This window comes from Nelusetta ayraudi, unplaced genomic scaffold, assembly GCF_046127955.1.
Source record: "Nelusetta ayraudi isolate G7.1 ecotype Tasmania unplaced genomic scaffold, CSIRO-AGI_Nayr_v1 ptg000005l, whole genome shotgun sequence".
NCBI lineage: Eukaryota > Metazoa > Chordata > Actinopteri > Tetraodontiformes > Monacanthidae > Nelusetta > Nelusetta ayraudi.
The window spans coordinates 6,104,988-6,117,636 of NW_027466055.1; positions in this window are offsets into that span (position 1 = coordinate 6,104,988).

Below are 12,649 nucleotides of genomic sequence, written 5' to 3' on the forward strand. Positions count from 1 at the left end.
TGTGGCCATATGGTTTTTACTGGCTGCTGCTTATTATGTGAAATGCCAACCGCTTTAGCACTCAACCAAGGAAACCCAGATTCTCATTAGAATAGGGACAAAGGCTTGGAGTGAAACTAATCAGATTATATTGTTGTTGCTTTAAGTCATGAATATATTATAATGATGTCATTCTGCACAGCACAGTATTCCCACTTCGTCTGTTAACCAATGGGGAGTCTTGTACATGAAAACAATAAATATATATAAATCCCATGCAGTCAGGCTTATCCCTATATACTCTGTTATATACCCTTCGAACAATGTCTATCTGTTTTAAAATATTAATAGATTGAAGACTTGAGAAACTATCTGCTTGAAAGAATGACAATATGGGGTGCCAGTGTCTTCAGTCAAAATGCAATTAGCATTAAAGTGACAGCACTTGAAGTAGATTTAGTCATACCTAAAAGATTGAGAGTATTGGTGCTAGTTTGACTAGTCTGACTATTATCCACCTTCCATGCACACCAAAGTCAGGTATGGAGTTCCACAGGGGGCTGTGCTTGGACTAATCTTTTTCACCTTATGTATTTTTCCTTTAGGTAAAATTATTCACAAGCATGATTTGATCAGTTGGTTCATCTTGAAGCACATCTTGAGGACATGAAAGTCTATTACAATTAGGGCAGAACACCAGAAAAAGTCAGCATAAAAATATATACTAGCACTCATCTAAATGCTATTTCTGTATATTCCAATACTCATGGAAGAAATCTCAAAATTGTTGTTGACCAGGATTTTCCTCCAAGGTAGTGCAAACCACTAGAACTGACACGCATTAATTAAATAAGACAATATTTGTCCTGCGTTGGCAGAATACAGTATAAGATCAAACTCCTCACATTCAACGCCCGAAACTGTCAGACACTGCCTCATCGATCCAACTAGAACGCTACAGTCTCAGAATACACGACTAGCCTATGATTGAACTGGAAGCAGATCCTTTTGCTATCAAGATGTGGAATCAGTTCTCAAAAAAGTTCGGTAAGACAGGCATTCTCTCCTCATTTAGAATTAATCACATAACCTCCCTCCCTGATTAAGCTGAGCCGGACCAGTCGTAAGCTGCTACAGGCCGAGTCTGATGGGTTTCCCCTAATGTTGCACTGAGCTCTGTTCTCTTGGCCGGGAAAGATGTGTGGCTTTTGAAAACCTGCACAGCTGAACAGGGGCTGCAGCAGCTATTCAGTCTCAGCCGACAGCTGACGCAAAGCTCAACCTGTTTGCCTGACCACGCAAAGATATTCCCAGGCCTATTATAGCTATACTAGGCCAGGAAATGTCTTTTTTCAACCAATTTTTCAATTTTCAACCAATCACTTCCCCATGATTTTCAACCAATCACTTTCAATGGCTTCAATCACCAATTTTCGACCAATCGCTTTCCCATTGCAAAAGACAGATAAGCCTCCTGTGAATGTACAGTCTGTTTTTTTTTTTTCTAGTATATGTCAGGAGCTGAGATTTTGCGGGAATCAAGTGGCTGCCATATTCAGAGGGAAGGGTTGGATTGAGATGTCAAAAAGCCAGCTTCAGAAGTAGCCGATTCACAAGGAAGACTCCAAGCCTTTAAGACAGGCAAACAAGCCTAGGAGGCCAAAACTCTTATTTTGTGGCATGACCTGCAATGCCTTTAAAGACCGTCTATGTCCTTGGACAAACAAGGAAATCATTGCCAGGCAACAGATTGGAGGGACAGTCTCCAGACGTTGAAGTCCAAAAGATTACCCTCACACACTGGAGGATTTTTTTTTTTTTTTTTTTTCCAGCAGTGGCGCAAATAATGCTTTGTTTGAGGAAACGGGAGTGCTTTGATTCCCAAGCCAAAAATTGCAGACAGAACGGCTCAAAGTGTTGTCTCCTGTGTAATATGCTGCAATGTGCAGTTAAAATATTTCTAACCACAAATGCAATTATAAATGTGCATTTTACCCCCAATCTCATTTGTTTCCCATTTTTTTAGTCTGAAGGAGTCAGAAGTGGCTCGTGTTTGTTTTACAATTAGGTGTCTCTATTTGGCCGCCATTTCTCTCGTCCTTTCACAGTCTTTGAATCTTGGATGCCCTTCCCCCCTTTTAATGGATTTTGTTGTGTTTTTCATCGTCTCAGAATGTCAGCCGTGCTATTTCTGGCAGTGATCAAGCTGCGGACCACAATGAGATTGACAAGATGACAAGCTTTAAACTTGCAGTGTAACAGCTACTGACAAATGAAATAATCAGCAGTGACAACTTTGGCTGCTTCCCCTTGCTGGGAGAGCGCAGCAGTAAAAACTAAAAAAAACTGTAGTGACATGGTCAGACACTTGGCTTAATATAATGAAGTGTATTTTTAAGACAAATAATTACTGATATAGGAGTAAGGCATCGTGACATTTTAATTTTCATGGGATTTTTGCCCTGCTTGAATGCTAAAAATTAAAAAAAACGTCAATAGTAAAAGTCTAATTTTATTCTGTGGGCTTTCTTATGGTTTATTGCTGTTGGTCCTGCTGTTGCCTCACAGTCAGAGAGTAGCTTGCAACAGTTGTGTGGAGGCAAGTGCCCGTGTGGGATGCGTGATAAATATTGCATGCCTCAGATGTGTTTTATTGGACCGCATACGACAGCTGGCCAAAGCGTGTGAAACTGCCAAGCATCGAGATGGAGCTTTTGGGTCAGAGACACACCATGACGTCTCTGAGCAAAGAGGAATCTCGTATGAAAGGGCTGCCTTGAAGATCCAACACAGGGGAGGAAGACCTTATCATGTCGGAGCCTAAAATATTTATTTGATACAATAGACACTTACAGTTGCAGCAGCTCAAGTGTGACATGACTGAAAACCACAGCAAGCTATTAATGATTCACATGTGGTTATGAGAAAAAGATGAACCCGACCCAATTTCTCTCTCTCTCTCTCTTTCTCTCTCCCTCGTTATTTATATAGTCAACAAAGACACGGAGGCAATTAATCATTTGGTTTACATTTCCCCCATTTTTCCGGTTTGACAGCTTTGTCCGCTCAACATATTGTTTCCGCCAAAGGCGCCACCTTAAATAAATTCTTATTAGCCGTCTAAAAATAGTCTCCTGTTTTCAGACTGGAGGCTGGCGGCTGTAATCTGACAAGCGCAGAGGAAGCATCATGACCAGCCTGCTGCCAGAAGCTCCCAAAGAAACATAAGGAATGTGGGCATTATATCATCAAGCTGCGGTGGGATTTGAAATCTCCGGCTGTAGTGGAAGACAGGATGCTGATCCGAAGCGGTGGCCCACAACTTAACCCACATGCAGTACAATATATAACTGCAATCCCATCCACTTCAACCCGATAGACATACAGCCGTGAAAAGAACACATCAAAACCACTGCTGCAGCCATTGGTTATTCTGGTAATTGATCAATCCATTTCTTCAATTGAAATTATTATTTAAATCGGTGAAAAGAAAGAAAAGGGAAAATGATAAACAACCTGTGCAATATTGCAGAACCAGTGGAAACGACAACCACAAAAAAGTGAAAGGATGTGAAGAAAATGTTTATCCTGCTGTCATGTGTGTGACAATAAGCGTCTGTGTAAAACACCACAGCAGAGCCACTGTTCAGAGGCAGCAAAATAAAGGGAACGGTTTAGACGAAGGTGAATTGTAATTAAATGTTTTGTCTTTTTTTTCAAAGTTAATTGGTCATTTCAGCTCTAATTAAAACTAAAATTCATCCATCTAGAGCACTGATGGGTGTCCATTTATCTATTATGTGTGCATTCACACTGGAGTTCAACCTCAAAGAAAATAAAATAGTAAAATTAACAAAGATTTTTTTTTTTTAAACAAGGACTCATGCAGATCATGATGGAGACCTGAACCGAGCCAGAAAACACGAACCCGACTCGCAACAAAGTCTCAGCTAATGACCAATTTCCTGCTGCCTCCACCTCCTAACCAAAGTCAAGCTCTGGGTAAAAAACGTTATTTTCAACCAGTGACCAGTGACTGAACATGATGATGGGTTTAATGTTTATACCTACAACTGTAAGCAGTGAATTGGTGCTGCGCTGCAAACTGGAAAGAGGAATCAGGAGGTAGAGTTGAGAATTGTCTTCAATTAAACCCCAAGGTGTGAACGTCTCCAGCAGCACCCTGATTTGGTGGCTCTCCAGACGTTGCACTGCTATCACTTTTACAATCAGCCACACCAAGCTTCCTGAAAAGATTCAAAGGACTTAAGTTACATCTCTTCCTTGTTGTTTGTAATATCCCAGATATCAATACGTTAAATTGAGTTTGTGCGGAACAGAAATTGTGAATATTCTGTGAAGTGCAGAATATCCCCCCTAAACATGTGGAGTCGTGTCATTGTTGGACTTGAGATCATTTCATCGGAACTGCAGAGAGGCTGGGGGGCAGTGGCAGGGCTGCATGTTTCCGTCTAAATCCAAGAGTGGTGTCGTATCTGACTGGCATTTTGGATTTCATATCCACAAAGGAGCAGCACAGTTCAAAGCTGAAGCACTCACAGTTCCTGACATAATTACTCTGAACCGTAATGATAGAGGATTAAATCAATGGTTAATCCCTCAAACTTTGGCAATCTGAAACAAATGCGTACAATTACCACAGTCTTGCAGTTGCTGGTGTCAGTCCTCTCGCGAAGCTGCTGCCGGAATGAACAAATTCTCACAACTTCTTCGTAGTCACATTAATGTTTTTTGCGTCTGTTTTAACTTTGCAGCTCTGCAGCCACGACATTTTTAGAGGAAGAAGCCGGGCCTTTAACTGTTGCCGCACTCCTACGTCCTCTTTTGTTGCCACTGGATTTGTTTAATGCCAGTTTTGTTAAAAATGGCCCGTGAGTCATTCTCAAAGGAAAGCAGCGACTCCTCCAGAAAACACCGTCGTTGTCGCTTGCCTTGATTCATTACTTGCCATTGCAAGTGCAACAAGTTCATCCTCCACGTGTTTCTGCAGCACCCTTTCGATGTTTGTTCCCCACAACAAATAGAAGCGGGACTGACCTGTGAAAGTCCACGTGAGTCAGGCAACCCCTCCACTGTCATTTCATCTAGTTCAAAAGAAAATAAGATAAATAAGACAAAACGCCGACTTCTCGCCAGATCCTTGCTATGATTTGGCTACTGTGATGTAAAAGTGCTCTTAAGCCAAACCTCGGGGAGAAAAAAAAAGCACGATGCCAATTGTACACATGAACGGCGGGATGAAAGGAGCAACTGCGTGGGGAAAAGCAGCGCGTCTGGGAGTGTAATCTATCTTCCCGTGTTCCCCTCTGTGGCTGCGGGCGAGCCGCGGTGTCGTCGGTGCGGCGGCCTGGATTCCGGTCCGCTGGGATGGAGGCGGGGACGCGGGATAACAAAGCGCACGAGGGACCTCCGCCCGGATTGGCTTAACACATGAACCAATTACGGTCGGCGCGCATCGCATCCTTTTTCAAACAGCGCTAAGCGTGCCGCGCGGACCCCCGGGAGAACATCTGCTCTGCGCGCGCCCATGCCGATCATCGCGCTCATGCATGTTCCACATGTACGGCCCTTCGCCTTCGACCGCACACGCATGCAAGCAGTATTTTTTTTTTTAAAGAAAAAGAGAGAAATGTTGTTTGATTACGAAACGCGTATTAATTTCCTGTTGTAACATCAAAACGTATTGGCTGCCTACCAAGCGTGAAATTAAAATTTATTTGAAAACAGGAAGTCTAATTGATTTCTGTTTTGTTTTTTTTCCCCTACGACTTCTATTTTTAAACCAAGGAACTGCATGCGGCGGTTCGGGGTGTAAAGGTCTAGTAAGGGGGCGGGCACGGTGCAACCGTCAAGAGGCGCTTTTCTTTGAGGAGGCGTTCCTGGTTGGAGCGGGGTTAAAGGTCAGCGTACATTCCAAGGCAGGGCTTCTTCACTCCTTTCTGTCAGGCCACCTGAGTGACACCTGCATCATCTGGCGGCACCTCTGCAGTGCACTCCCACGGGCTGCAAGGCTGCACATCTGACCAAAATTAAGTTTTTGGCAGTTTGATTTAGTAACTTGTTCCACCTTTTAAGTTTGTTGTTTTTCCGTTCGGATTGGACGAGTGCAGGGGTCGCTGGAAACAAGCCAGGCTCCGGTATTGCTGCTCGCAGCCGTCAGACAGTCTTTCCTCAGGGGAAATTGAAGTTGTTATCACGCTCCCCAAAGCCAGCGGGCTGCTTTGACGAAAACAGTAATTTTACCTGGCAGAACACAGCAGTTTCTGCTCTGCCGCTGCCTCCGTCGGTTAAGCTTTAAGCACTATCAGGTGAGTTTGATTAATCAGAACTAAACCTCGGGAAAAAAACCCAAAAAGAAGTCACACTGTTACACAAACATACCAATCGATGTGGCAGTGAGTCCCACATCCTTTTGTTTAAAATGACAGTTTTGTTTTGTTTTTGATCAACAGATCGCTGCAGAGAGGAAGGAAATGTTAAAGAACACGGACCTTCCCAACGCACCTCATACTGACTTGAACTATACAACGTTTTAAAAAAGTTTTAATACGTGACGCTGTTGTTGCCATTTGCATCAGCCTCCTCCAGAGGCCGTCTGCATGGGCAGCTTGCCATGCCCTACAAAGCGCTGACAATTTCAGAGGTCAGGATGCGCACTTGAAAGCACCAGGAGCTCCGTCCCTGTCGGGCTGCGGCTAGAAACAGCAACGTGTCAGCCACATCAAAACTTTGCCCTCCCCGAAAAAGAAAACCTCTCCTCAGGACTAATGTTGAAGCTTAAGATGAACAAGTCACTGTTCAAAGTCATACTACTTCATTCGGCGTGCATCTGAGCCTGGCATCGGCTGTTCTTTTCCATTTTACCCAGCAAATTGAAAACTGCACCAACTGATTTATTAGTTTGGACAAAAACAATTATAACGGTGAGTTTATAATGGCTGTTGCGGCACTAATTAACATCCCAGAAAAGGTTGAAGGGGTTGTGATTTCATTAAGCTAATAGAGAATAGAAAATAATACGTATAATATAGAAGCAATCTTTGCATTCTCTCCGTGTAACTGAGATTGTAGTAGAATATTTAATGACAAGTCATTGAAGCCTTGATATAAGTTTAATTCTGTCTGCTGAAGAGCAGAAGGAAGCCCCTGTGCTCACCTGAGCTTCTCTGTTTGGTTAATCTTTCTCAAATTCCACTATGTAAATACAAATTCCAGCAAATCCGTTTGTATTTTTCCCATACAAAGAATATTAACACAGGCGTATGTCTCTATATACCCAAGCTAAATAGTGTGTCAACATAAAAAGCCTCTTTATGAAATCATGTACCATAAATTCCTCGGACAGATTGAATTTCAAATCAGAATGGTTATTATCCAAGTATAAATGTATCTACATAGTATGTAAATAAGCTTTCTAATTTGCACATGATTTATTGCCGAAAAATTCCTCAGTATGTGGTTATGATGTCATTCTGGAAAGATCAATGACGTCAAAAGCAAATTTAATTTTATCTGACAGATAAGCAATGGACGCTGACCACAAACCAACAATCCTTTTTGTTTGTTTGTTTCTTAGATTTTTCAAAAAAAAAAAAAAAGAAGAAAAAAAAAAGTTTTTTGTTGTTTTTTTTTTAAGATAAAAGTTTGCTGTGAAAGTTTAAGTTTTTGGCTTAATTGTTTAAAATCCAAACATGCTGAAAACACAGTTTCCTAAAACATTAATGAGTCATAATGAAAGGTTTTCAGGGCGCTTCTTATTTATGTTTGTTTGCTGTGCACACTTTTCCTGCTCTGAGACTTCAACTCGTCCTGCACAACAACACTTTTCTCCAAGGGGAACGGAAAATTTGCCACTACTGAAAACCGTGGTGGTGCAGTGGGATTTCTAACCGCTGGAATATTCATGCAGCTTTGACGGCCCGGATTCATTTACTTCTTTTCGTTGTTGCGCATAGATGTTGCGTACGCAATGTTTTGGACAAAAAAAATATGTTTTCTCAGAAATGTAATTATCATCACTGCTGCCAGTTGCATGTTGGACTAACGCCTAACAATATACGTTGGTGGCACTGACTGTATAAAGAGATGGCTGCAGCTTCCACTGGCAAAAACAAAGCCAGTACAGAACCTGAATCATATTGTTTGGCCAGCAATGTTGGTTGCAAAAAGGCTAAAAATGGCTGCCTGCGGAAAAGAGAGGTAAAACTGGTAAAAAAAAAAATGCTTTGTTTGGTCTAAACCACGAGGAAACAAAAAGTCCCTCATACCCATTGTGTCCAATTGTGGGCGAATTCTGAGTAAAAATGGCCGTAAAGCTGTTGGCGTGGCTAGAGTTTGATAATTACCCAGCAGGTAAGCAGTCGTTGCCCAAATTCCCCAATCACTGCTCACCTCCAGAAGCACACACACATCCAAATATGGAATCTTCCAGTTTCAAAATGGACTGGAAGCTCAAGACGGTGCTGACAGTGAACCCAACCTCTATGTTTCAGAAAGAGTATTCACAAACCAGTGGTGATCGCGATAATTGCGTCTATTTGCATATGTGGTTGGTGGTCTCGAGTAGTATTATGGATTTTTTTAAGGGGGTCTTCATGTGTTAAAGGTAGAAAAACCCCCATCATGCCAAGCAATCTTGGCCTACAAGTTCACTGAAGTGATGTTAGCCGCTCTAGAAGTCGCTTCATTGAATTAAACCTTCTTTCTACCTTTCATTACGCCGCTCTGCCCAATGCTCACAATTCTTATTCTTATGCAAGAAAACACAATGGCGTCATTAAGAATTCAAGTGGGCGCCAATCGGGAAAAAGAGTTTGGAGGCTACCGCTCATGCTGTGGCCATGAGTGTAGCGTCAACACAACCAGGTCGACAAAAATTGGACGGTGGCGTCCTCTGGACACTTGGACGGCACCTCGTGAGCAGAACGGAGACATGTTGTTGGACACGTTCTTGGCCACAGTAGGCTTCCGTATGCTGGACGGCTCTTCCTCCCTGGAGCCCCAAGTGCGGTTGTGTGAATTACCAGAGGAGCCTCTGCTGACATTAGCGGGAAATTGGTGAAGAAAATAAAAAAATAAACTTTCAATGAATTAAGTACCGCCTGTGTGGTTACAGTGCGATTGAAAACATTGAGCAGATTATAAACAAAATTTCTATTCTGCGAGTTTTGTTCCCAAAGATGAAGCCAGTAAGAGCGGTGGCGGGCATGTAGACCTCCGTGCTCAGCGTCGCCCCTATAGGTTGGCGGGTTCATCAGCAGAAGAGGAATTATGCAGCATGACAAAGAGCCACAATGCACCGGCCATAAGGCAGGAGTCCCTAATTACAGCCTGGTGGGGCCTCGCTTATCATCAGCAGCAATTTTTGTGTGGCAAATATTCCCACTACAGCCTTTGATGTAATTACTTTCCAAACAGCTCCCCTCCAGCCAATATCCTGTTCTAAATTCATAGCTCGCCTTGTTTGTAACATCACTGGAACACACACGATTCTTTTGTTGCCCTGTGCGGAACATCGGAGATGGAGATCCACTGACAGCAAAAAGCAGCGGGGGATAAAAACAATCTTATGATGGAGAGTTAAAAAAAAAAAAAAAAAAGCGTGACAAAAATAGGGATGTACAAATATAAGCATGTTGCCATGGTCAATTTTTAAGGTAGGCGTTTTTAGATTCTGCTGCTAGTTCTTATTTTAGATGCCTTTATTAATCCAACAGTGGGGGCATTTGCAGCATATTTGCAACATTTAGAACATCATTTAAAAAAATACCTTCTATAACTGTCTTTCCTAAAGTTTTTGAGAGGTTTACTCTACTTTATTGTACTACACTAATATATTGTCAATGTGTGTTATAATTAATAGTGTATCGGTCTTACAATTATTGATTTTGCTGTAAAAGGGATAACAGATATAATAACAGTAATAATACAGAATTACATAATGGAGCCGTGGCTGATCAAGTCGAGCAGCGAGTTCATGTCTTATCTTTACTGAAGGTTTTTTTTAAATCAGCAGTTCCTAATTAGACAGTGCTGCTTATGCCCTCTCCAGTCTGCCCAAGCGCTCAGTTCCATCAAAAGAAGACTTTTCACTTTTCACTTTCCTGGAAAAAAAACAAAACTTCATCCTGTTGTTTCAGCATTCAGTCAGCCACAAAATATGAGTCAAAGGACAAAACTCATAAGGAATTTGCTAACTGAGATGAATTAATGCGGCACGGCATTCGCAACTTTGAACACAGAGTGTCGTACACTTCACGATGGCCGCAACTCATTGGTCACTTGAAACCGGCACTAATCTATTGAGCCAGGCTGTTGCCCTTCACACGAGCGCACAACTCTGTTGTAATTCCCATAGATATGGCAGAGACGAACACTTTACGCAGCCAGACTTGATTCGGGCCCGATGAAATGAAATTGCAACGGCCAGAACGTCTTCGTTTCTCGGTGCTGTGTATTGCTGGATGTTTTCAACCCTGTAGCCCGTCGAGAAAAGACGACCACGGACGAGGAAGAGATGAGACTTCGGCGCAGATGTTGCTGGATGGTCTCACGACGGCTTCACCGTTCTCATAACGACTTGATGAAATCCCCTCCAGAGGAACCTTGTTTGGGGCGGGGAAAGACAAGAACGCATCTCTGCTCATGCAACTTGACAAATCGTTGCCTCAAGAATTCTATTTATATCTCTCTCATCTCGCGGGGAGGCTTGAATCTACCCAATTCCCTCGCCGTTTGCCAGAGGCTTACTGTGACATATTGCTAATCTGGCTATTATACAATTTATCAGCCGCCTCTCTTTTCACAGCCGCACGCGGATATTACGCAACTTTCCTATGAATACGACGGCAATAGCGCTGCAAGGAGCTAATGAGTGTCCCCGACTACCGCGCTAATACGTCTCCAGTCACTTCAGGGTATCCTTGTTGCAACAACTTGTTAGTCCAAGTCACTCCATTAAACCAAACCAAATTAGTTTTTCGCCCAAGACACGCAGGGGTCTCTCTCTCTGGCTGGAGCCGACCGCATTGGCACGAGAACGAGGTGGGAGGCGGAGACAGCGGAGAGAAGGCACAGCCGCTGACCTTCCCGAGGTGCAAATCTGCACTCGGACTGCTGCTCGGATTGACGCAAAGCGTCGCGGATCACGGCAAATACTCTGATAGCCTCGGGCGTCCATCAATACGTCGGGTGGGGCAGCAGCCACCGCGAGAGGAGGCTGCTTTTATGGAAGATATGGAAGACGGATGGAGAGCGGCCCCAAGCAAACATCATCGCAAACCTTGAGCGGCCATCCTCCCCGCCGGTGGTTGCACTTTTTTTTTTCTTTTTTTTTTGCACCATCAGCTAATTAAGGGTGGTCCCGGCCATTAAAGACTCACAAATCAGACCCTAATGTGACTCCAGAGCCTGGAGTGGAGTGGAGACACTGGCCAGGAAGAATGTGGTCCTCCAATTTAATGGGCCCTGAGATGACGGGAACATAAGTCTTAATAATGACGGCAAACTACAGCGTATTGATTAGCGCCTCTCCCGGCGTGTGCGTGGGTTAAAGCGAGCGGAATGGGAATTGAACCGGGGATCTCTGGGCTGTTGGGAGCGGCGGCGCAGCACACCGGGGCAAAGTGAACCAAACAACTTGAGCAATGTGTTTGCAAAGTGAACGTCAGCTGCGGTTCACTCCGTCATTCCTGCAAGCTGCCAAGCTCATTTGTCCACCTGGCCGCAGCCACTGACATTTTCAAAATAAAATCCAGCTTGTGAGGCCTGGAGCCTGATTGGGACAATTGTTTCCTTTCCAAGGGGGCTTTCTCACAAAACGACAACTGAGGCTGAGACACTTCAGCACAATGGATTATGTTCTTTGTAACTAGGTCTGCGAGTTGTAACTTTTAAATTGTCAAAAGGATTAAACATTCACAGATAGTGGATGCCAAGTGCAGAATTAATGGTAAACTCCTTAATGTGCCGTCTGTTCTACACAATTCCCTTCCCTGTCACCCTTCTTTTCAAAGAGTGCTAAACGTTGGCAGAGGCTGTGTTGGAAAAAGAGACAGCGAGAGACAGAGCTTCCTCTAATTACGCCACAACAGCGGTGAAACTTTGACAGTTAGCGCGCTGGCATTCTTGCATTCCCATCATTATTGTAATGAAACTTTAAATATTTATCATAAAGCAGTCGTGGGGGAACATTCTGCCCAGTGTCATTAGGATTTTTGGTTAATTATCATGGCCCATTGGGCCCAGAACCTCCTGCAATGTGCTCCTTCCCTCTGTCCATTATCCACTATGTAATTACGCAGTCACTTTGCCCAGCCGCCATCACAGCTTTTGCTCCTGGAAGCGAGTTCATAATTGCTAAAGGATGTTGATTTGCCAATGCCTTTGATGGACACTTTCAAATGGTGTGTCTGGTGCTGAAATCAAAAAGCTTTTATGAGGGCACTAAGATGTGCTTCTTGCAATTAACCATTGTGACGCTTCCCGACTCACAGTTGCTCGCCCCTTAATTTCCATTCCAGCCGCTCATGTTAAGCTTTAAGTACAATGGCTATGTCCCGTGTTAGCTGTCAAATTTGCTGTTTGTCGCAACGCTGATATCAAAGCACATAGTTGAGACGAAATCCTGCTTCTCGGAAACGCTGCAGTG